Source organism: Acromyrmex echinatior, chromosome 3 (assembly GCF_024713525.1).
Source record: "Acromyrmex echinatior isolate Ae372 chromosome 3, ASM2471352v2, whole genome shotgun sequence".
NCBI classification, from domain to species: domain Eukaryota; kingdom Metazoa; phylum Arthropoda; class Insecta; order Hymenoptera; family Formicidae; genus Acromyrmex; species Acromyrmex echinatior.
In genome coordinates this window covers 2,560,545-2,566,544 of record NC_141854.1, presented here as the reverse complement: position 1 = coordinate 2,566,544, position 6,000 = coordinate 2,560,545, and the positions used below count along the sequence as shown (strand labels likewise).

Here is a 6,000-nt window from a genome sequence, read left to right as displayed (position 1 = left end):
CCTCATCTCTCCCCGCGGTATGCGCACGCTCGATCCCGCCGTGTGAATCCCCACGTGTACACGTGTATCGAGAGGAAAAGGAAGAAAGAAAGAAGGAAAGAGAGAGAGAGAGAGAGAGAGAGAGAGAAACCGGAAGCGGCTGGTCCCGCGAGAGACAGTATAAGTAGATGTCTTACCCGTTTGCATGTATATATGGATCCGTGTACATATATGTGCGTGCGTGTATGACCTACGACAACCTGCCGCTCGATTTCGGCGCGCCACCCGAGTGTGACGTCCGCACACCGACCCGGCCAAATCCCCTGTTCCACTTTTTCCACGGAGGTCACGGAGTACCGCGCATCAATTCGGAAGGTCGGCCAAGTAGGGGGTGGTACACGAGGTGGAACCTGGAGCAAGGAAAAGTGTTTAAATCGCTGATGCTGGAGAGGAGAGGCGCGAGAAATCGACTCGGACATTTCTAGAATTGTCATCCGCGGATGAGGACATTGCCCCCGACACACGATCGTCGTCCCGCGGGATTTTAACCTCTAACAAGGCTTATTATTAAAGGATCTCGGAGAGGATCCCGCGCGGGAACGCGACGCTCCAGGTCCGCAAATGTCGATTATCCATCGACAATTGATTAGCGAATCGGAAATCGTCGACGCGCCTTCCTTGCATCGCGAGTATCGCAACCAGATTTTGGACATTCATTTAAGATAGAGAATGAATCGATCGGTCGCTACTTACTCACGGTAGGAAAATACTCGGTTCGCTCGCGTCGCTCTCGGAGAGAAAGTACGCGAACTCTCGAACCGGAAGTGCCATCGAGTAAGAGTATTCAACGCCGCGGTTTTGCCTCTCTCTCTCTCTCTCTCTCTCCCTCTCTCTCTTTCTCTCTCTCTCTCTCTCTTCGTCCCTTAAACCCTTATTGCGTGATCTTTCTCTTTCGCTACCATTTACAAATCTCGCCGAATATTCGAAGAACACTACGCCATGTGCATTTAGATTATAGATTGTGGACTGACTACTACGATGTGTGGACTAATACCCCCTGCGCATCGTTAAATCGACGATGTATGATATCGTCCAGACGCACGCCAGCAACGTGACTGACAGCAGCTACCACTGACCCACCGCCATTCCGATCTCATCAAAACGGAAGCACTGCCAATTAACAGCAAACCTAAGCGCGCCGATCGAAAGCTCTTGCCTTGCCCGCCGCGCTGCCGCGTGATTTCTTCTCCCCACGAACAAGCTCGACGACCACGGCCAAAGTCACACGCGGATCCTTTCCGGGTCGGGCATGCGCGACGGGCCGCGTGTCCCCGAAACAGCGCGCGAGTCCAACGAAAGAAGATACCGGAAGAGACCACGGTGATGAACGTGAACACTATTTGTCACACAAAAAACACTGCCGCTTCCGAATTTAACGAGTCACTGCCATTTTTCGAAGGAAAAACAAACAGAACTGATCTATCAATTGCGGCCAATTTGCACTTATGTATATACGAGAAAGCAAGAGACATCGATTATTTTGACATCAAAATATGACTGTTGTGAAACCGAGCCATGCTTAGTGATGATTTTGATTATTTACCTGGTATTTAAGAAAACAATTTCAAAAAATTGTCTATTAGACGAGCAGTAACCGTGATCAAGTATGTGTGATTTCCTGTTAAATGAGTCGCATATTTAAATAAAAGGGTGATTGTGTTACCTATAATTACTGTTCGATTGCGACTGCCATTTTGATCTACGCACATACGCAATCGAATAATCACGCATATACATATAATCATATACACGCACACGAGGACGATCCACGCACAATACGTGTGTAATCGCAATCCTAAATGTAATCGCAAGAAATTTTACGAAAAAGGAAGAAAAAAAGAAAAACAATTTACGAGCCTTGGCAAATTTCGGTTATCGATATTTTGTTATATTCGAATGAAAGAAAATTAGCTGTCTCCTCAAACAAATGACGGCGATCGCAGAATCATCACTAAATTAACCAAATGATCATGCAGTATTATTGATTCATGGAGAGGATTCATCACGTGATAGTCAGAGATAACATTAATATAATGAATTAAGCGTTACCTGCACGAACTCGATATCGATTTGATATGAAGCGATCGAGTGCATGCCCGGCGAATCGGCTCTGCATTCCGCATTGATCGATCTGAGACACTCTCGCGTCAAGTATTTCGAGGATCTTTGTCTCTCTCGTAGAACTCGTATAGCAATGATCGCTGAACGAAATGGAAAGCAATGATAAATAGCGTTTATACGAAATAAAAATCAGATCGACGTGGAAAAAAGTCATTGACGAATCCTGAACGACCAAATTTTCCATAGAATCATCGGTCGGTGGTAACTCTTGCACGTTACGAAAGTGCTCCGCAAAGAAACGAAGAAAAAAACGACCGGGCGAATCAGCAACGCAACAGTTATCTTTTTGTGACGTGAAGAAACCGAAAAGTCGAGAGCAAGGTGGCATAATAGATGAGCTATCGTTATTATTATTGGGACAAAAGATAACCTACTTACTGGTATATCTCGAGCGCGTGTCCAATACTCGTTCCACTGCCTTTTCGTCTAAATGAGATCGTTTGAGCCGTCTGGAAAAAAAAACAAATTATTTATAGATTATTTACAGATCTCGACAAAGCCTAAACGTCCAACGCAATTATCTTCTAAATATTTAGCTTCTAATATAACTTCACGTTTGTTTTAAATAATATTTTATGATAATCTCATTCGACGCGCAATTAATAAAAATTGTAAAAACAAAAAATAATAATAAGGAACTCGCGTTTCGGTAAGCACGAGTAAGTTGTCGTACTTTTAATGACTCGTAAAACCGGCAGCGGCGGCGACGACGGTGATTACGAGGGTGGCGCATGGTGCCGGAAGTGTTGAACAAATGAGGAACAAGTGCGCGTGCAAGTGCCTGAGAAAACGGACCAGGCGACGGAGACGCGTTTCCGACTGAAACGTCCGGTGCAGTTGGAGAAAATAAGAATCTGTACGTGTTGATGTGCGCGCGTGCTACCAAAGTCCGTGGTGAACGAGACGGATCATCGGCTTTCCGATATCAATCCGGGTCGTTTATCATCGATATCGCGGAGACCACGTGTTTATTCCGACGATCCCCCTCGTCGGTGCCGAATTTCGAGGAGATTCTGCGGTCGCAGCTACCATTTTCGTACTTCGGATGTCTTAAGCGGAAAAAGATGTAAGTCGTAAGGCGTAAGACAATGTAGGACGCAGTCGCATTCTGCATATAAGAATATTCTAGAATATAGATAGAACGGTGTCAGATCCCACGTGTCAGGAATAGTAAACGTTGAACATAAAACAAGATTCGACATTCTAAATGCTACAGGGGTTGTCAGTGACCTAACATTATGATGTATCTACAATATATATAAAATATAACTAATCAGTATTTACGGAGATATATGAGTCATCATTAGAGAGCCAATTAAATGAGGTAATGAGGTAATATTTGCAAAATAGCTTTACTTCTGTAATATGACATATGTTGCAATTAATTGAAATTCATGCGGCATTTAACGTGTTAATGATATTGCTGTTATCATTATATAAATGAACAACGTATTATTTTATTTTGTGATTTGTAATAAAGTGTATTATATATTTATAAAATATCTTATTTTATTTTATATCAAATGTCATGCTACAAAGTTAACAGAATAATAATTTGTTATTCCGTTTTTCTAGAATAAAATAAGATCTATAATTATTATATTAGGTGTTGGAATTAATTCGTAGCATTTTTTAATGAAAGAATGTTATTTATTTCACATGAGCATTAAAAAATACATTAATGAAAGTACTTCCCATCACTTGTAAAACGCTACGAATTAATTCCAACACCTAATATATTATAAGAATTATTATATGATATGATATAATATGATATAAATACATTATATTGAAATATGAAATGTAGAGGAAATTTGGGGGATCAAACATCTTAAGTTTGTTCGAGATTTCATTTTCTTGGATGGCAAAAATTAAATATAATAATAATTACTTATTATTAACATAATAAATATTAATATAATAAAAACTTAATATTACACTTATTATTAAATATAATTATTATATTTAATAATAAGTGTGATAATATACATGATACATGAAACATTATTCTTATATCACAACACTTTTTTAATCATTTATTTTTCTAAAAATAAAAGTAACCAAGATTTTTACATTTTCTTAATTCTGTAAATTGGCATTAGACACGAAAATACGAGTATTTTAGTTAGTTCCATCATTGTCTATGTATATCATTCTAACGTTATCTCTGATCCTGCTTTTATAACTTTTAATTTATCTCCTAATGTACTTTTCGGAACAAAATATTGTTCTTATTTTCTTTTTGTCTTTCTTATTTTTTATTTGTTTAACAGCTCATATCCTTTTCTTTCTATTTGCTTCGTATCTTTTCCATGTTCACTTGGAACAAAACAATCGTCAGGAACCAAGTCTCGCTGATTATTTATAGGCTATATTGTATATCACCCGGCACATCATTGTTCGATATCATCCGCGTGTTACGTATGAAACAAACAGCTTTAAAACAGGAAACAACAGAAAACAAACAGAAAAGATTTTAAAGCCATAATTTAAAGAATAGAGGAGAATGGCACATCTAAGGAAAAGTGAAATATTTAAGGTAAACGTCTCAATTAGTGACAATCGTGACTGTTTTTCTCAATAAATCAATTAATATTGATCAATGTTGTGTTTTTATTCTAAAAAATGTGTTAGTATTCAAAATTGTATATGTTATCTATTACAACAAATTTTTAATAAAATTAAACGCTAAAATATAATTGTAAGCATGTTATCAACGAAAAATTTAATAGATTCACTCATAGCTCACTAATATCTTGTAAGGCAACGACTATATCGACGGTCGTTTCGTCGTTGTGAATAAACTGAAAATGTCACAAAAATACATATTTTGTTATTTAATGCATGTATCACTAATCGGTACTTAAATTTTGTTTGTCTTTAATATTGACATTTCAAACAAATATGATATAAAACAATAAAGACGTTCCTATTTTTAAGTAAAATATGTAATTTATAAATATCAATCATTATTAAATTAAGGAATGATATCAATATCGTAACTTATAGTCTTCCAGAATTCAAAAAATATACAAATATGAGTTCCTAATCTATAAATTATTTTGCTTAAGTTAGTAATAGGAACACTCATAATTTTGTACCAATTTGTGATAGTTGGTACAAGTACCAATTTGTGAGTTTCTAATCTAAAACGGCAGTATATTTTCATGAGTTAAATTGTTAACTTTGTTAAATTTCGAATACATGTGTTATTAAATGGTATAAAAACAATGTTTATAAAAATGTAATAAATACATTAAGAATTCCTAAGAAAATAAAAAAATTTAATGTTATTAGGTGTTGGAATTAATTCGTAGCGTTTTACAAGTGATGGGAAGTACTTTCATTAATGTATTTTTTAATGCTCATGTGAAATAAATAACATTCTTTCATTAAAAAACGCTACGAATTAATTCCAACACCTAATATCATAATCTTAAATGTCTAAATTTTCTAAACAAAATTAATTTCATATACTTATTGTGACATACGTATCGATAATTTATTAATTCTCTTTTCTCGCCACAAGTTACTTTATCACTAATTTAGACGTTTATCTTACTATGGCAAACGTTTTAACCGTAATAAAAGGAAGGGTAAAATTTAAGTTGAGCATCTTGTCTATCATTATACAAATTATAAAATTTTCATCGCGTAATAAATGATGAAATATTGCATTATAATAAAAGTTTATTTGCATCGTATTATCCGGTGTATCGTGTAATGCAGCACATTACGATTTTTATATTAAAAGATCATTAGATACTATTTTTTGATTTTATATCGAATTTAAAAAAAAATCAAAAGGAATTTTCATTGTGTTCAATTATTGAGCATGCA

General features: G+C 36.2%; 1 protein-coding gene across 1 annotated transcript in view; it reads left to right on the top strand.

The window, feature by feature from the left end:
• Window positions 1-3,089: 3,089 nt before the first annotated feature.
• Window positions 3,090-6,000, top strand: part of Hr4 (nuclear hormone receptor 4) — a 213,548-nt gene continuing 210,637 nt past the window's right edge. Inside the window, exon 1 of the mRNA XM_087404774.1 lies at window positions 3,090-3,226. The gene's annotated coding sequence lies outside the window, so the exon portion shown is untranslated. The remainder of the gene's footprint in view (window positions 3,227-6,000) is intronic.